The sequence below is a fragment of the Heteronotia binoei genome, chromosome 11 (assembly GCF_032191835.1).
Source record: "Heteronotia binoei isolate CCM8104 ecotype False Entrance Well chromosome 11, APGP_CSIRO_Hbin_v1, whole genome shotgun sequence".
Taxonomy (NCBI): Eukaryota; Metazoa; Chordata; class Lepidosauria; order Squamata; family Gekkonidae; genus Heteronotia; species Heteronotia binoei.
Window position 1 is genome coordinate 38914254 of NC_083233.1, and position 20615 is coordinate 38934868.

A 20615-nucleotide genomic window follows, 5' to 3' on the forward strand; every position below is an offset into this window, starting at 1 on the left:
CTTTAAAACCAACCAATTTTTATTCAGAACGTAAGCTTTCGTGTGCTCTCTTAAGCACACCATCAGTCGAGGGGATCAGGTATTGTGAGCTGAAATACAAGCAGTTTGTTGATAAAGAGGGCAAACTGATTGATCACATGGTCACATAAAACAGTGTGGCTTGACCACTTGGTCTGGATAGCCATAAAAGGTAATAAAATTCCCTGCCAAATGGTGTTTCTGCAAATCTAGGTGAATCACAAAAGGACATGTATATCACAGTTGTAGTCCACCCAATATAATCAGAGTAATGTTGCCAGCTCTGGCATGAGAAATTCCTGGGGATTCCTGGGGAGGGCATAGCTTGGGGAGGAGAGAGAGCTCAGCAGGGATATGATGCCATAGACTCCACTTCCAAAATGGCCATTATCTCAAGGGGAATGGATCTCTGTCTTCTGGAGATCAGTTGTAATATTTGGGAGAACTTCAGGCCCCACTTGAGGTTGGTAACCCTCTGTCTTGGTTCCTGCTGACTCTGACACTGGGTACTTTCCCTTCTAGAAACAGGAGAGCACTGAATGAAAGTGGTACCTGGAGGGAATACAGCTCCAAAACTTTTGTGCTCCTTTTAGACTCAGCAGCATTGGTGGGAGTCAAAAGCAAAGCAAAAAAGTTGTGCTTCACTCCTTCCAAAACAGGTACAAGTGCGTGTGTCTGGGGAAGAAGGAAGTTGTTACCTGAAAAACCTATGAAGCATCTCTGGAAAAGACTGCTAGCCACCTTTCCTGGTAGGACATCCATGCTTTATGGTCTCCACTTGGTCCAGCAGTTGTGCCTGTAGTTGGGCAAAGGGCTATCATACACAAAGCAGCTGTAAACTTATGGCAGTGCAATGTACAGAAATATTTGAACTTTTCCCCTGCAGTTCCCATGTAGATTTACACAGTGAGGCCTGGTTTGCAATGCTGCATGAATAAAATATTTAGATATAAGCTTGAACTTGTGCAAGAAGTTGTAGGCTTTTTGGAATATGTGCAGGAGAGAGGTGCCATGACCAAGCAAGCAAGTGATCAAGCTTGATAAATACAAAAAGTTGTAAACAGCCATATCAGTCCACGCAAAATCCCCAAACAAGAACAGATTCTATGTAATACCTTTCTATTAAGACCAAACAAATTTTTGTGTCAGATTGGTTGGTCATGATAAATACCAGCCATAGGGGACAGCTATCGTGTTGATAGCAGGAGGATTATGACAAGGCAGATGAACATCCTGCATGGCGAAAGATTAATATACACTCCCTCTCCTTACGGGCATATTGATCTTGCTCTCGTACATCATTCATTGTAATCATCTTGCTGTAAGTGGGCAATAAAATTAGACAACTGGGTAGGGGGGATTGCATGTAAGAAGATGAGAGAAGAGCAAGTGAAAAATGTCTGACTGCTGGTACTTGGGGACTTGGATGGCAAGGTCAACTTTTGTCCTCAGCAGCACACAGCTATAAAAGTCAAATTGCTCACTGATTGAATGCACCCACCCTGGAAAACATTTTGGTCTGCAATTCTATAACCCTCCTTTTTCATTAACAGAAAGGTGGATCCTTCGTTCCTAATCAGTCAGTGATGTGGGATGAAGGGCAATTTGCTAAGCATGGAGCATGGAAGGATGACATAGTGTGCCCATTGAAATGTAAGCCAATATGACCCAGCAGATGGAAGGGGATAAGCTGGCAGATGATACCACATTATCAAGATGGTGGTAACAAAAGTGGAACTCCACAAGAGTCTCTCCAGACTGGGGGAGCAAGCAGCTGCATGGCAAATGAGATTCAATGAAAGTTGGCGGGCTTGATCAACTCCTGTTTCAGCTCACATCATAAATTTGCATGGTGATCATGAGTCATCTGCAAGTGGCTTGAGCCTGTGCAATGGACTGCTTTGTGCATGCGCAGTCAGTAGCAGCTATTTGTGAAATGGACCTACCCCTTCCTGCCACCACCAATTATACAATTGCATACAACAGTATAGACAAAGAGACAACTGCATTCTGAGGAGAAAAACAGTGCTGTACTGTATGATGTTCCTCTGAGTATCTCTGACAAGCATGTTAATGGCAGCTGCTGTCTAGATGTAGGGCAGTTAGTGCATACACCTTCTTGCATAGTATAAGGGGCATCATGGTTTATTCCCCTGTTTGTGTGTAAATGTCGTTAAGTCACTTCTGACTTATGACCACCCTATGGATTAATGGAGTAGAGTCCAGTAGCACCTTTAAGACTAATAAATTTTATTTTAGCATAAGCTTTTGAGAAACACAGCTCTCTTTGTCAGATGCATGGAGGGTATGTAGAAACTGGCCAGAGATATATAGATGGTAAGGGGAGTGAGGAGTGGATGCAGGAAGTGAGTGCCTTGTAAGTGCAAAGGAGGTGCAAAAATCATGAAAAAGGTACAATGAGCAATCCAGGCTTCTTTCTGTTGATGAATCTGAATGGACTACCTGAAAGGGAAATGCAGTTACTTTCCCTTTCCCATCCAAAGTCTGTATTCAATCCAAGTCTGTCTGAGTCAAATTTACATATAAATTATTTAATTGAGTCCATCCATCTCATGTTGGGTCTTCTTCTTTTTCTCCTGCCTTCAACTTTCCTTAGCATTATTGTCTATTCCAGTGAGTCCTGTCTTCTCACCAGGTGGCCAAAGTACAATAGCCTCAGTTTGGTCATTTTAGCTTCTAAGGAGTGTTCAGTGTTGATTTGCTCTAGAACCCACTTACTTGTCTTTTTGGCAGTCCATGGTACTCCATGGTATTTGTAAAACTCTCCTCCAATACCACATTTCAAAGCCATCAATTTTCTTCCTGTATACTTTCTTCATTCCCCTACCTTTTAGAAAGGGGTTGGTTTTTTTCCTTCAAAGTCTTTGCCAGCCACCTCATTAGTGGTTGCCGTGGATAAAAGACACTGTTTCAAGCAGATTGGTTTGTTTTCTTTTGAATTGATTGGTTTGTTATTGTTCAGGTAGCCTCCTTATACAAAGGCTCATGACCTGATAATGGTCCTAGCTGACAGGTATTGTGATATGTCCTGGTAATAACACAGCTAGCAAGCATTTCATTTAAATGACAATTCCTACTGTGCAGGTCCAAAGAGAGGGCAAACTAAGTGATCTGCCTGCTAGAATTTCCTGACCTAACTATAACCCTGGAAGGAAACTGATTTCCCCTAATGTGGCGTTGTAAAATAACAATAAAGAAACAAAGGCCATGAACCACAGCTAATGTGCAACCAGCCAAACAGTCCAGCTTGGTGCCCAAATTGAGTGAAGAACACTGCGGAGTGATCTGAAGTTTGACTAGCATGTAAGACTTCACTGTTAAAGAAGCAGTGTTCACCTAGCAAACATGTTTGACACAAAATTCTCAGTATGCCTAATTGTAAGTAAGTGTAAAGTGATGCACCGTGGGGCAGAAAATCCTAATTTACACATACATTGGCAGGATCTTGACTGATGGTGACTGATTAGGAATGAAAACTTTGAGTCATGGCAGATAGCTCAGCTGAAATGTTGACTCAGTGTTCAGCAACAGTGAAAAGGCAAATTCTGTGTTAGGGGTGATGAGAATAGGGATTGAAAATAAAGCTGCACTTATTGTAATGCCCCTATATACATCTGTGGTGTAGCTGAACGTAGAACACTGTGTAGAATTCTGGTCAGACCATCTCTAAAAGATATTATGCAGCCGGAAGAGGTTTGGAATAGAGCAACCAAAATAATTGGGTTTGGAACAGTTCTTTAGGAGGAACGGCTGAAGACTCTGAAGCTTTTCATTTTTAAAACAGATGACGCCTAATGAAGGGCAAAACAGAGGATTATAAAATTCTGCATGGTGTGGAGAAAGTGGATAGAGAGAACTTTCCCTCTCTCAAAATAATAGATCTGAGGGGCATCCAATGAAATTGATGCACAAAAGAAAATGTGTAATTATCTTCTGGTCTTGCTGCCATGAGATGATGTGATTGGCTGCTAATTTGGATGGCGATTATACAAATTCATGATGGCTAATGATGGCTGAATGAGGTTTCCGTGTCTGCAGGCAGTGATGATGAGCTGTGCTTCTGAATGATGAATTGCAGCATCATGCTTTAACCTCTCTGCCCCTGTTGTCTATCTTCTGTGGCATCAGGTTGGCCACTGTAAGAAACAGGATGCTGAACTTGATGCTCTATTAGTCTGAATCAGCAGGGCTTCTCTTTTGACTATTGTGTCTGGGCCAGGGCCACCTAGATTGCTCTCAGCCACGCTGGCAAAGAACAATGCCATTTAACCAGCGTACCTTTTAGCTCAATTTCAAGGTTAGAAATATCTACCAATAGTTTTTGGTGTGTGTCTTTGTGTAAAGTGCTGGCAAGTCACAACCAACATATGATGACCTCACACTGGGTCATCAAGGCAGGAGATGTTAAGAGGTGGTTTGCCATTGCTTGACTCTTCAAAATGACCCTGGTATTCCTTGTTGGTCTCCCATCCAAATACTAACCAGGGCCAACCCTGCTTAGCTTCTGAGATCTGACAGCATCAGGTTAGCTTGGGTCATCCAGGTCAAGTTAGCTCATTGTACAAGGTATGTAATTGCCCTCCTTGTGGGTATATATATACTATTCATCTTGTTTTGCCAATTCATTCCAGTTGGGAATGGTTCATATGCACTCTGACAGTAATGAGAGACTTTTCCCAGTCTTCTAACTTTCCTCAGAATCCCCACATATGTTTTTGCAAAGGAAGACCATTCTCTTCAGATTTCTCCAGACACACAATTGGTTGGCATCTTAGTTATGTCAAACCTTCTGAGCTATCTCAAAGGGAAACCACATGCTTCTTAGTTTCCTCAGAAATCCCTGTGGATGAGCTGCCCCATATTCACCTGAAATTTTGAGCAAATCTTTTCTGTAGAAAAAACTGGTCATATGAATTTCATTTTGGTAACCTTAGAGCTACTTTAGAAGTTACTCTCATTTAGGCTGCAGCAAGAGCCATTGTTGATATTCTTTGCACACCGGATGCGTTCATTCACTTCTGCATGAATGCCCAAAAATTGGAAGCTGGTGTCCTGGAACTTTTCAGACTTCAGACTTTTTGCACTCCATGGACTCTTTGCAAATCTATTGCCTTATGAATAATACACTTAGCCTGAAAAAGAATAGTTTCAAAACATGATTGATTTAGCAATGGATTTCTGAGCAGGTGAAAGATTTCACTGAAAAATGATGGAGCCAAAGCTCGCCCCCTCCACGAAACGTTATTTTATATGCCATCCATAATTTAATTAAAAGTTGGATTTTACAACACTTTTGCATGCTTTTTTGTACTGGGATTTAAATAGTGATCAGTCACCTGCCCACTTTTAAAGCAGACAAAAGAACTGCTTTGTTAGATTCCACTGACTTATAGGAATGTGTTGGATCTGCTGAACGTGAGACTTCATGCACCCTTCTTCCTACACCACTTGCTTAATCTTCCTTTCATTTTAAAGCAGAGGTACAAGAGGAGATGGATAAAGCTGTCAATGAAGAGAAGGGAACGTGTCAGTAATATTCATATGCTTTTCAACTTGCAAGATAAAGCTTCTTAAAGAGCATCTCAAAAGCCCTGCTGGTACCACAGACACCAAGAATAATTTACAACGGTGTCAGGGCCAGATCAGGGCTGTGGAATGGGAGGAAAGCTCAAGGCTGGGGCAGGTCCATGGGTGCTGCCTCCTACGTGAATTACAGTGCAATCTGAAGAACATTTTCCTGAGAGACAGGAACATTCTCAGAAAGCACACAGTGACTCACCACCACTCTCAGCTTCTCGGGTCTGCATGGACCCAGGAAGCCAAGAGTGGCGGGGGGAGGGAGCACCTAGTGGTGCCCCTGTGGGCCACATGGCACCCTAGGCAGCTGCCTACCTGGCCTACTCCTATGCACCAGCCCTGCTCCATTAGTGTCCTCTATAAACCCAAAACAACTGTGCCAAAAATACCAAACACTTGATTCAAAATTAGAAAATTGTCATATCACTTCAAAGTGGGCAGGGTCGGTAGCTCAGTGGTAGAGCATCTGCTTGGTAAGTAGAAGGTCCCAGGCTCAATCCTTGGCATCTCCAAAAAAAGGGTCCAGGCAAATTGGTGTGAAAAATCTCAGCTTGAGATCCTGGAGAGCCGCTGCCAGTCTGAGTAGACAATACTGACTTTGATGGACCAAGGGTCTGATTCAGTATAAGGCAGCTTCATATGTTCATGTTCAAAGTGCACGCATCCAAAATTTCTTACAAAATTACAAAAATGATTAAAAATAGACAGTCCCATGTAGAAAGTCCCATACAGAATATATCAATTTCAGTGGGTGACTCTGAAGAACTTTAGGATGTATCTTACTTGCATTGTGATTGTACGTTTTCACAAAAATGTATTATTTTTTCAATAAAGATCTTGAAATGTGTTGGACACCAATCCATGCAGCTGTTTATCTTGTGTGTGGGTGGGTCTGTGTTGCATACCTCATTCCTTACTGTGTCTAGTAATCTCTGAGGGCTGCGTGAACTCTTTCAACTTAATCTGTTTCACAGGACTGAGCTCCTGGGAGGAGGGAGAAGATTAAAATATACTTGATAGACTCCTGGTTTACAGCCCTTCCTGCATCCCTAGAACAGGAATCCCTAGTCTAATTGAGTCTGTGGGCAATTCTGAGATTTTGAGAACAGGGAGTGGACACCACCATAAAATTGCTGGCATGAAATGCTGTGGTCAATCACAAGATTTTGGGAGTTAGCAACCCAAGTATCCTCATCAAGGGAGATTGTCTGAATGGATGTTCTCTGAACTCTTAAAGATGATGCATTGTGGGTTCTTCTGAAATACCTTCTATTCTGCTGAGGTGGACCAATGCCAGGACTTCTGTTTGCTTTTGGAAGGAGATGGTTTGGGGAAGAAATATGCAGATACAAGAAACCCATCAGTGGGTGTCACATTAGAGATTACTACCTGAGAAATTCTCCTTGATTCCAGGTACAAAGAAAAATCCTTGAACACTGGGGATAAAGTTTCAACAGTTGTGCTGGGTGGGAGTTTAGAACAATTCCTTAATGCCTGTTTCCACTTTTTAAAAAGGCACGCAAGTTAATTTTCTCTTCTATGCCCAACTAACAGCTACTTTCACTATACGCCAAATGAAGATGAAGACTTTTCAGGGGAATAGAAAAGAAGAGCTTCAAGCCCATAAGCTTAATTGACATGTGATGTAGCTTTAATCAGATTGAATGCTGGGAGCATGTAACTAAATTTGGAACATACTTGGGCAGATAATCAACATCAGAAAGGTTACAGAGTCATGCTCCGGGTAAAGTTCAGTGCTACAAGGCCTATTGTTAGTCATGTGCTTGTCTAGTGGAGGCGTGTTGCTGAAAGAACTTTCGCTTGTCATATGTATGTAAATAAGGCATATATAATAATAGTATGCAGTGAACAATCACACTCAAAGCACAAGAGTGTGTGTGTGTGTGTGCACATGTAAATACATCCTTGTGTTTTGAGCATGATTGTTTCATGGCATACCTTAAGTCGCTGTCTGATTTGTAGTCCACAAAGTCTAGAACTGGAAGATTTCCATCATTACCTAAATTTCATAAAAAACATAATGAATATGATCCCTTTTGTCCATTTTCTTACTTTTGCCATTTACATATGCACACATGCAACTGATTCTTGTGTTACCCTTATGGTAAGGAAACTGCTTAATCATGCATCCTAGGGCTGGAAGCGTCCTTTTAGGCCATTCCAACCCACTATCCAATGTAAGAAATCCAAAATTGGAATATTTCCAGCCAATAGCTGTCCAGTAGGGAAGCCAGGCCCTCTGTTCCTTACTGCTGCTTAACAAGCTGGTGGTGGTGGTGGAGAGAGTGTGTCAGGGGCTCTTTGATGTCATGCTGACACAACAACAACAACAAACAACAATCTTTATTGGCATAACAATAACAGTGTCACTTTTGGTGCAGAACCAGAAATGAAATCATCACATAAGCATGACATTCTAGGATTCACTCAAAGCTCTATGGTTTAGGGTGAAAATTAGAGCATCACCCAGCTACAATGATGTCACTTCCGATTTTGAGTTGGAGTTGATGTTAGACTTTGGTGTGACTCCAACAAAATTTACCCATCACCAAATGTTCACATTATACATATTGAAATGTTAGCTTCCATTTCTATGAATCTGAAGAAGTGTGCATGCACACAAAAACTCATACCTTGAATAAACTTTTGTTGGACTCAAAAATCTGCCCTATCTCTTTTTTTGTTCTGTTTTGTTTTGTTTTTGCCCCCCACACACACACACATTTTGCACAGTGTCAACAGCTTTCATGGTTCCAGGCAGAGAAGGTCTTCCCAACAGCTGCTGCCTGAGATCACTTTAACTAGACATGCCAGGGACTGAACCTGCAAAGCTGGTGCTCCACCACTTAGTTTATAGCCCGCTGCCCTCATTCACCATATCTGTTCTAGTTCAATGAATCTGTAACTGGGACATTTCTGGTACAGAGAAAGTATGAAAAACTGAGACCAGCAAGAGGCACAAGGTCTCTCCGTGTTCTCATCCAATCTAGCATATCTGGCTTTGTTCTGACCCTCCCTGAGCAATCCAAGAACAACTCTAACCAATTGCTCTTCCCTGGTCCCAAATATTCTGTTTTCAAAAGCTGCACATTATTTGGACAAGAAGTCTTTTGTCTAATTGCGAGCCCAGTTTCTGTTCTCTACATGCTCTCTTCACACTGCACTAACGATAGCATTTAATAAAATATTTACAAGGTATGGTAAATACACAATATATAATTTATTTTGCATTACAAAAAATCCCTAAGTCATCTATAAAAAAGCATGAATTGTATAGTGGCATAAATATTCTAAATGACAAATGTATAAATATTTCAAGGGCCAATATAAATGTTTAAAGGGCCCAATGCAGTGTCCTCATTTCTACCCATGGAGTAATAGGAGTGCATGGCTGATATAAAATCCCTGTTTGGCCTCGTATAATTATTTTTTAATTTTTTAATGGGGTTGAACCTGATTCGAAAGCAAGTAGAGTATATGGGATGGCATCCAATACTTATAGTTCTCTTGAGCAAGCACCACTGGAGGGGGTGGGAATTGGAAAGGGCTCCACTGCAAAGGAGTTTGCAGGCAAAATTGCTAAAGTAAATTGGACCACTTGAGTAAAGAAAAACACACCTAACAACAGCAAAGAACCCCAAACAGAATGATGCTTAATGGTTTTAAGTACTACCTTTTCTCTCTTCAGCTTTCTGAGGGAGAAGACAGTTCTATATATATAAAAAATCAATGAGTTCTCCCTCAGACACCAAAAACAGGCCAAGAAAAGGCCTCTTCACCCTGACTGTTACTGACAAAACCAAGTTTGGTTGGTTTTACTGACAAAAGCATGCTTTCCTAATGGCCCAGCAAGTAGGAGAGAGGAGCAGACTCAATGTGAGACAAGTACAGTTAAGTGGCAGCTGAGCTGCCAGTGGCTGATGTGGTACGCATAGGGTTGCCAAGTCTAATTCCAGAAATATCTGGGGACTTTGGGGGTGGAGCCAGGAGACTTTGGGGGTGGAGCCAGGAGACACTGGGGTGGAGCTAAGAGCAAGGGTGTGACAAGCACAATTGAACTCCAAAGGGAGTTCTGTCCATCACAATTAAAGGGACCTCACAACTTTTTAAATGCCTTCCTTCCCTCCACCCTCCCCTTCTCTGATTTCACCAAAGAGGCGGAGCGGGCGACACCACTGCACTGCTGCCACCTCTTCTCCGTTTCACCGTAGCTGCTCCTCCGAGATGGGCTCAGGCTGAGCCCATCTCGGAGGAGCAGCTACGGTGAAGTGGAGAAAAGGCGACAGCGCAGTGGCGCTAGAAGGCTAGAAGGACCCAGATTCACGGCTCGCCATGCTCCTGGCCTGCCTCCACCCTCCCCTTCTCTGATTTTACCTCAGAGGCGGAGCGTGCAATGCTGCTGCACTGCTGCTGCCTCTTCTCCGCTTCATCTTAGCTGCTCCTCCGAGATGGGCTCAGCCTGAGCCCATCTTGGAGGAGCAGCTACGGTGAAGTGGAGAAGAGGCGGCAGCAGCGCAGCGGCGTCACCCGCTCCGAGATGGGGCGGCTCGCCACACTCCTTGGCGCCGTTTTCCCCTCCTCCCCCCGCTTCTGTTTTTTGGGGGAGCGGGGAAAGAGGCTGGAAATCCTGGGGTCCCCCGCCAGGGCGGGAGGGTTGGGAAGCCTAGGTACGCACCACAGCCAATGGGAGAGCTGAAAAATGCCAGCAATCAAGGGTTTTATATATATAGGATGATATTATTAATGATGATGTTAATTATGAAAAACCTGCATTCTTAGTGTACTGTTAGGCCTCAACAGGTAGTACAATACTGAATGTATTTGCATTGTGTAGAAAATGGACAGCTTTAGTGATTCTGGGGCACTAGCCAAATCCCTGTGGCTCCCCAGCCCACCCCACCTTGAAAAGGATGGGCTATTTGTTGTCATTTTATTGTTTCAGAATCTTGCAATGTGCCTGTTTTGGTCTATCATGCTTTCATTTTGAGTCTATAAATGAGGAGAGGAAAGCAAAATATTAGTTAACATGGCTGGTCGGGGTGATAGAAAATGCTATGTAAAATAAAGTTGAAACTCATAATGAAATACATTTTTCAAGGGACACGCATTGTGAAAACTGGGCACTTTTTTCTTGTTCAGAGGAGGTTCAGTGGGAACAATGGAAGCACGGGGGGGGGGGGGGGGCACATTCTTGACTTTTACCCTGGGCCCAAGAATCACTAAGAATATCCTTTAGATTGACAAATGTTGATTACGATTTTATTCATGGCTCTTCTTGCTTTTTGCTTATGATGGTTGTCTTTTACCCGAAAACTGCCTTGCTTCTTGCAACAACAACAAACCTTTGAGAAAGCAACATAGACTTGACTACAGGAGACAGGTGATGTATTATTGCCAAGAGCAGACAGCTTTCTGAAACTCTTAATGGAATTACTGTACTGCAAAAATGAAACCCTTCTCTAACTGAAAAGGCTGGCTTAATGACCTGGAGGTGATCCCTAGCCTTCTCTTCTATTAATCAATTATTCCTTTTTTTCTCTCAGAGAGCTATCAATAATGATCTTGGAAGTGGGACTAGAGGGGAACAGAGGGGTGGGTGGGGGGAGCACAGTCAGATCTCCCAGCCTGTATCATTTTGCAAAGGAAAGAGGTGCCCTTTCCAGTGATTTTCATTGCCCTTGCACTGTTAGTACATCTGCAGATATTTCACACTTGCAAAAGCAGATCCTCCAAACAAGTGAATTTACCCTACAGAGCGTAAAGGCTTAGCCAGTGTACATTGTGAAGTAGTAAACCCCAGGCCTTTAAAAGAACACAAATGTATAGTGCTAAATTTATGGTAGCATGGAGCTGCCTCAGAAGATTTTCTGTGCAATATATTATTACTGATTTGTTGTATTTGTGTGCAACTCAACCTCTAAAGAACACAGGCAGTTACACTGGAAAGTTATGCTCTTTGAATAGCAGTGATTTGGCTTTTGCAAACAAGGTGTCTGAAAATCTCATTTACCTTGCTTCTTTGGAGTTGAGCACCTCAGGTGATTGCAGGGATAATTTCATAATTTTAACATGAGTGGTAGTGTGTGTCCTTCCTTCCTTGGCTTCCAATGTTCAATAAGAAGAACATTTTTTTTTTTTTTGCATTTGAGAGTGAGGCCTATAATTGGCAATCATATGGTGATCTGAGTGCAGGAATGTTCACTAATGACTGCTTCCATTCTCATAACAACCCCATGAGGTATGCCCAGCTGTGAGATATGACAAGCCCCAAATTATCATAACAGTTTTGTGACTGAGTGGGAATTTGAACCTAGGTGTCCACAATCCATGCTCAAAATGATTCTGGGGAGGTGATGTGGCTGAGTGGTATATCATCTGCAGAAAGTCCCAGGTTCAATCCCTCTCATTTCCAGTTTAAAAAATTTGGTAGTATTTGATATGGAAGATCTGTACCTGAGATAGGGTTGCCAATCCCAAGTTGGGGATAGGGGATCCCTTGGTTTGGAAGCCCTCTGCCCCTTCAGGGTTACAAGAAAGCAGGGAGGGAGAGGGAAATGTCCACTGGGCACTCCATTATTCCCTATAGAGACTGATCTCCATAGAGGTATAATGGAGAATTAATCATATATATGAAGCTGCCTTATACTGAATCAGACCTTTGGTCCATCAAAGTCAGTATTGTCTTCTCAGACTGGCAGCAGCTCTCCAGGGTCTCAAGCTAAGCTATTTGCCTGGACCCTTTTTTGGAGATGCCAGGGATTGAACCTGGGACCTTCTGCTTCCCAAGCAGATGGTCTACCACTGAGCCACCATCCCATGGGTATCTGGGACTCTGGAGGGGCTGTTGTTTGAGATAGAGGCACCAAATATTCAGCATAGCACCCAGTTCCTCTTCTACCCCCCCAAAAAAATTTCAACAAGATTGGATCAGGGGGTCTAATTCTACGAGCCCCTAAAGAACATGACCCTATGCTCCATTATTTCCAATGGATGGAAGACATTTAAAAGGAGTGCGGTCCCCTAAAAATATGATGGTCAGCACTCCCTTCAGAGTTCAATGGTGCTTGTCACAACCTTGCTTCTGGCTCCACCCCAAAGTCTTCTGGCTCCACCCCAAAGTCCCCAGATATTTCCTGAGCTGGACCTGGCAACCCTAACCTGAGACCCTGGAGAGCTGCTGCCATCCAAAGTAGACAGTACCAACCTTTGTGGACCAACAAGTGTAAAGCAGCATCATGTGTTCAACTTTGTATGGTACTTGGCTGAAATTTTCAGAATTTGGTATTAAGTGCAAAAACAAAATTCTACCCCCTAAAACATTTTATCTTGAAAATGTATAATCCCCCTCTCCCATTAAAGGGAAGCTCCACTTCCCACACACAAACCTCATCTGTTTCTGTTCTGAGGCATATTTGAGGAAATGAAGTCTCACCACGCCTCATATATAGACCTGTATTTGGATGTATATTGGCAATGATTTATACAGCTTTGCACCTATACCTTGCCATCTCATCAGGAAAAAAAGGAGGGGAGGGGTGGAGAAGCAATATATTTTAGGTGAACAATCTACACAGCTTGAGCAGTCAATAGTTGGATAGAGTTATAATGAACCATGGGTTGAGTAATGTTCACAGTGGATATTTGGAATAGTTTTGAATAATGATCAAATGTGGAAAAATGCGAGTCTGATTAATGCCTGTGGCCAGATATAATTTGTTTAGCTTTGGTCTATAAATTCTTTATCTGTTACAGATGAGGAAAAGGTGTTTTTGACACAATGGTCTCCAGGGAAACAAGGAAGAGGTTTGGAATGAGCAGGCTGTAACTATAGAAATGCTGCATGCTACTCTTTCCCCATGAACCTGCATAACACGGGTTTCTAGACCTCAAGGATCAACCTGGAACTGACCCCTCCCATTTTTGGAGCCGACCTCCAGCATAATTTAATACAGATTACTTGTCCCCTCCACACCACTGAGCAACATTTAGAAGAAGAGGAGGAGTTGGTTTAATACCCCACCCTTCACTACTCGGAGGAGTCTTGGAGCAGTTTACGATAATCTTCCTTTCCTCTCCTCACAACAGGCACCCTGTGGGGTAGGTGGGGCTGAGAAAGCTCTGGGAGTGCTGTGACTGATCCAAGGTCACCCAGCAGGCTTCATGTGGAGAAGGAGTGATGAATTAGACCCAGTTCTCCAGATTAGAGTCCTGTTGCTCTTAACCACTACAGCAAACGTGCTCTTTAATACCTTCAAGGAAGCTTTGACAAGATTTTTGTTTCTCTGGCTTTTCAGTGCATGCTTAAGGGTAGAGAGGATTTTATTTTATGCTAATGTGTGAGATCCTATGAATCCATTCCTCTGGCAGGAAGAAGCCATCTTCTGATGCCTCAGGCCTGCTTTGGTGGCATAAGGCATAGGAGATGCCTCTTATCACCCTCTCTCTCCCTGCAGCAGCTACCCATGTTGCATGTGGATTCCCCCAAACAGGGGAATTGCCTTTTCAGTGCTCTCAGAGGGCTGTTGAAGGAAAATAAACCCAGGCAACTACCTCCACATGGATTTTCTATTGGCTGTGTATAGGACTTAAGTTGAAAAAAGACCAAAGACTTCAAAGTTTGCTGAGAGGAGTAGTAAGGTAGATGCCAATTTGTCCAGAATCCCTTGTCTCAGACCCTGTTGTCCCAGGACCTGGGAAGAAAAAGAAGTGAACTTCTTTTACTGATTCCATTCCTTCTTTTCTTCTGATAGGGATAGGTTGCAGTGTATGCACTAACAAAAGTGAGTGCTGGCACACAAAAGCTTATGTTGGAATAAATTTTTGTTAGTCTGGAAGGTGCCAAGAGACATCTGATTTGGTACACATATGGCAAAGGTAATATTTGAACCAGGAACCTCCAGATGCATAGCTGATGTGCTGTTTCTCATGTCCCCTGACCGCTGCCTCTGAACATAGATGTTTCAGTTGATGGAACTGTCCTCAAGTTAGGATACTTCAAATATTTTTTGGTGTCAATTTTGGATTTCAGGGAGACCATGCTTTTCATTATCTTGACGTTTCTAAACCTTTGTTACCATTTAGAGATTTGAGGTGTACTTTTTCAGCTTCCTAAAAATTGAGACCATTTTTCCAGTTTCGCCCTTCCTGCTCCTGCTGGCCTGGGAAGGGAAGGGAAGTGAAAGGAAGTGAAGGGAAGGAGGAAACTGGAAAAGTCTGCTGTATTTCAGCCAATTTATAGAGAGAGAGGTCTAGGGGGTGGAGTTTTCCTCTGTCCAATACTCAGTTCTACTTAACTCATTACTATTCCTTTTACTACGCAAACAGCTTCTGAAAGGAATGCAAAACGAACAGAGGAATTGGGCTCTCTGGCTTTCTCTCTCTCATGCACACTGTTCACCTCCCCTTCAGCTTCAGTCTTGCTGAAATTTAAAGGCACACATACACCTTCCAAAACAGAAGCAGTTGCAAGCTTCTGAACCTACCTGAGATCTAAAGACACATTGTGGCTGTTGGGTTCCACCTGGCTGGCAGCAGGGAGAAGCCTGCAAAACTGGGGGATCCCCACCCAGACCTGGGGACCGGCAAGCCTAATGGCTATAGAGAGGCCAGGTCAACCTGTGGGAATGATGTTTGGCTGAGCTGGTTGTCTAAGCTGGTGAGTGGACTCTTGCAAGGCTTCACTGCCCCCCTGGATTGGTGGGTGGTCCCCTGCACTTCTAGAAGGCTTAATTGAAAAGGCAGGCATCTCAAAAGTATTGGAGCTTGCCCAATGATCTGGTAGGACAGTGAAGTTTCATGAGAGTGCAGGAGCCTGCCTATCAGCCTAGTCAACCACTTGCCTGTTTGATGCTGGCCAGGTAAAGTCCTTCCCTTAGCTACCAGCTGTTAATGGACTAAGTGCTGATAGTCAAGTGGACGGAAGCCAGGTCTACCTGGCATTGGAAATAGCATGAACTGGGCCGCTCTAATACTGATGGGAAAGAATACCCCCAATATTTCCAGTGGCCTCCCATCTACCTGTCAGCTGTTAGGTGGCATCAGGTTGTAGACAGGGCTTCCAGTCCCTTTATAATTTAAAAGCACAGAGGTTGCAACTAAAAGCCATTTGGTAAGCCAATGTTCTCTTTCTCCCTCTCCACTCCTACTCCTCCCTGAAACTGAATAATAACCAAAACCACTATAATGACAAGATATCCAAATATATCTCAATAATCTTAATATAATAGTCTTATAATCACATAAGAAATGCTGTGTCAGCCAATCCAAAATAACATTAATGTAACATCAATATCACATCACACAAAATTGTTCCAAAATAGAATCACTCACAAAGCATCACTTGACAGTCTTCAGACAGTAGCTAAAGAGTCATAAAGTTCAAATTTCTAGTCCGTTGCTAGCAGAGGAGACTTGTGGTTGTATCAACATCAGCTGAATCTTTTTCTGAAACTGATAAAGAAGTGGAGTAATATTCTCTTGACTTGCAAATCAGATTTTTTACAAGATGAGTCCTTTTAGAATGGAACACCTAAGCCTCTTAAGTCTCTTATGCATTTTTTTTATTAACTTCAGCTGGATGTGGCATTCCTCCCTGAAACTGAAACACTCCCAAAATTCTGGGAGATACATTTTCATTAAGACTTTCAGAAGTATTTTGGGTAATTTCAGATATCCCTGGACTGACAAAGAACATCTAATTTTTGTTGGAATTTGCAAGTTCAGTTACTTCAGTCATGAAAGAGTTAGCCTGTTTGTTTGTTTATACTAATTCTTAGTTAGTTAGCTTAGAACCAGTGATCTGTCATGCACATATTTTCCACCAGAGAAAGGGAGGTCATATTCCATAATGAAGTAACCTTTTGCCTGGCTATTGGTTGATCATTAGTTTAGTGATGTTACCTGAGATCTTGCACATATGCATTTGGGGGGCTTCTTCTTCCCTTTATTCTGAGTTCTATGTTCTGAGAATTCATCATGAAGTAGATAAGATGTAGCTAGTCAGTTTGACTATTGTTTTTATCCTCTCATGTAATCCTTCCTAATTTCTTAGTAAACATTCCTCAAACTAATTTTACATGTGTGCTGTGTGGATGCTTTTATTCTGCTAAAATACAACAATTTTGAATTCTGTTTGGACCGAAGGATAGCTGAATAAACACCACTATTCAAAGCATTTGTCTTATCCCCTTTAAAAGCCATCTAAGCTAAAAGGAAACCACTGCATCATGTGGCAATGGGTTCTGCAATATACTATACATTGTGTGAAGCAGTACTTTCCTTTGCCTGCCCTGAAACTCCTGCCCATCACCATCTTTGAATTCTAGAGCTGAGGGTGTGTGTGTCTCTCTCTATGTCCACTATATTGAAAGACAAATTACCCACCACTGCCACTCTTCCAGGCTCCAGCAGGAACACTGGGCACCATCTTCATTCATAAGGATCAATGGGGGAGGCCCAAGGGGCCCAGCCAATAGCCTACGGCAAATGTGAACTCTAGATTCCATGACAGGCTTGCAGATGGCCCACAGCAGTGAAGCCATTACAGAAAGAGTTCCTTTTAATGGACAAAGTTTAAAAACCACTGACATCTAGGGTTGCCAATTCTGACTTGAGAAATTCCTGGAGATTCAGGGTCAGAGCTTGTGGAGGGTGAATTTTGGTGGAGAGGAGGGAAATCAGCTAGAATGTGATTCCATGAGTCTATCCTCCAATCTACCATTTCTTCCAGGACAACTGACCTCTATAGTCCAGTTGTAATTCTGGGAGAACTTCACCCACACTCTGAAGATGGAAACCCAACTGGGAGCCCTTCCCTAACCTCCTCCTTTGTAGAATTCAAAAGCAGAGACTGGAATGTGGATGATTTCATTAAAACAGGAAAAAGAGAAACAGGACATGAATTTGCTCAGGAGCCAGAATATGAGCACTTGGAAGAAACAGTTTTCTTGAGTGCTGTTAAATCTTTGCCATAATTTTGGGCCTGGTGTGAATTATTATTATTACTATTATTTACACAGGTGTGTTGAAGCACTTTAATGAGTTCCAGCGGCACTCTGCACTCGCTAGCATTTTATCACTTAAACCCTGAATGGTACACTAAAAAAATGTGCCTTTCCCCATCAAAAGCACTTAGCACTGCACTGCTATTAGAGCTGAAGTCCCAAGTGATTAATTGTCATGCAGTATGACGTCTGATCCCTGAAACTGGGCTAGACGTTCAGTGCAGGGAGCACCCGCTGAGAGGCAGATCATTTCCCAGTTCCCTAGCCACTGCCTTTTTGTTCAAAGTTGCCTGTGACCTTGACTGAGCCCATATTATTGCAAAACAAACAAGCAAATGGATGCTTTTCTGTCTGAATTTTAGTCATGAATGAATTTTTGCAAAAGGCATCAAAAGGAATACCAAAAGAAAAAACAGCAACAACCCTCTTCATGCCCCAAGTTTCATGACATACCAGACACTATATTTAAGAAGTAGATTGAGTGGCTCTTGCTGATCATAAAATCAAGAGTACCAGGCAACTCACAGAGAAATGATAGATTTCTACAAATGTGAGAATGGTGGTGGGGAGCTCTCAAGAGATGAAGAAGAACATGCCATCATAAATTAGCCAAAAAAGAAGCCATTCCCAAACAGTTTAATGAGAACTGAGAATGTTCAAGGAGGCATGAAATGATGAGAGCAATTGGAAATCAGTTAAAATGGAGGGCAGAGTGGGAAATTGCCTGCTGCAGGTCCCCAAGGGCTTACAGAATCTGGGAGGAGGAAGTGTGGTGTCACCGCAAAAAAGAGCATTTCTTGTACTCTGTTCTACTGTGTTCTGTTCTTCTATTCCTCCCTGTAAGTCCATCACTTTTCTCTTCTTTTCTCTAAGTTCTGTCTTCTGATCAGTCCAGCATGCCTCCTCAGATAGACATCCCTTCTCCTAAGCCCAGGAGTCTCCTAAAGAGAGCTTCCCAGCTAGTGCCTTCAGGGCTGCACCAACTGTCTCAGTCAACATCAAGCTCCCTACCAAGGCCCTGCTGGATGTTGGCATGGATCTTTTATGGATCTCCAAAGTGGTTGGGAGGTGGCTGCTCTACCTGCATCATCATCATGCCCAGGGCTTTTTTTGTAGCGGGAACTCCTTTGCATGTTAGGCCACCCCCCCCCTTGATTTAGCCAATCCTCCAAGAGCTTACAGGGCTCTTAGTACAGCACCTATGTAAGCTCCAGGAGGATTGGCTACATCAAGGGTGTGTGGTCTAATATGCAAAGGAGCTTCTGCTACAAAAAAAGGCCTGATCATGTCACTTCCATCTAGACCAGTCATGCTGAGAAGCTATTGTCTGCTCCTGGCAGCCCATCTTCCCCATACCATCAGTCAAAGAATAAAAAGTACCATCAGTCAACAAGGAAGAAAGTCAACCAAAAATTAAGGAGGGGTGAAACAATGTTTTCCCTTCACTCTTGTACACCTGGCATATCAATTGATTTCTCTTGCCCTTGATTAACATACAGGTGATGACTAGCAAATGAATGAGTGAACTGACTCCATTGAAAAAGCACTGCTTCAGAGGCTAAAATAAGGTTGTCCTTGTGGTGATATATCTGTGATCATTCATCCGTGCCCACAGCTGTTGCTTAATGTTGCAGTGATGTAGTGACTCAAGGCCAATCCACATTGCAGTGTGGTTCTCCAGATGTGTATTTTAGTTGCAACAAGTAGTTATGAGAAAGAGGAACATGGTTTGGGGTTGTAGTCCTAAAAAAGGAGGGATTACCTATCTTATCAGTATGGTGTAGTGGTTACAGTATTGCGTGTCAAGACCTGGGTTCAAAGCTTTACTAATCATGGTACTCATGGGCCTTGGGCCAGTCCCTATATCTCTCCAGCAGATCTACTTTACAGAGTTGTCATGGTGAGAAGAGCTGTACACATACCTCTGAACCCTGGAGGAATGATGAGGTTAAAATGAATAGAAGTGCTAGGGTTGCCAGATCCAACTCAGAAAATATCTGGGGACTTTGGGGGGCAGAACCAGGAGACTTTCCCATTCCCCAAACTAAATAAATAAAAATGTAGCAGTACAGTTCCCCTGAGTACAGTCTTAATTCCCTCATCAGCCAGCAGCTGGCTACACTTCTACTAAATGAACGTGAACACACACACATACACACTCACAAAGCAGCCAAAATAAACACAGTCTGCAAGAAGTGATCTCACTGGAGCAATTTACTCACAAGTTGCTGAATGTAACCATCTGCTGTATTTCTACCAACTTCTGCAGACTAACACAGGAAAATGAAAGGTTCTAGTTTATTCTTCACCGCGCAAATGACTTCTGAAAAGAATGTAAAACAAATGGATGGACTGGGCCAGCTTTCATTCCTTTCTCACAGCTTCACAGACTCTGAGAACAGTCACATGACTCTGCCAGTTCACCCCATCCCCATTCAGTCTTGCTTCTACAGAGATTTAAAGGCACACACTTACATTCCAAGTTTCTAAGCTTTTTCTAAGCCTTCCCAGGTGGAAAGACACATCTTGGCTGTTGGAATGGGGATTCCCCCTGCTGGTCAGCTGCAAAACTGGGGGATCCCTTGTTAGGACCTGGGGACTGGTAAGCCTAAGAAATGCTCTCTCTCCACTTGATTTAAGCCCCTCTCAAGGCTTAAAGCAGCCTAGAGAGACATACCTGACATTGCAGGTATAATCTATATTAACTTCTCTCTCTCTCTCTCTCTCACACACACACACACACACTGCATTATGTGATTCCAGATCCCCAACATTATCAGAGATCTGGACCTAACATGTATGTGTCCATTAACCTGTTGGATGTGTGAATTTAATCCCTTAAAAGCCATACTTATGCAGTGATGCTAAAATTGTTTCTGTCGTGGCAAAACCTGTGACTTCTCATTTGCACATGCAAATCATCATTGTAGTCATCAAAAGATTAATGCACATTCAAAACTAAGTACCCCATTTGTC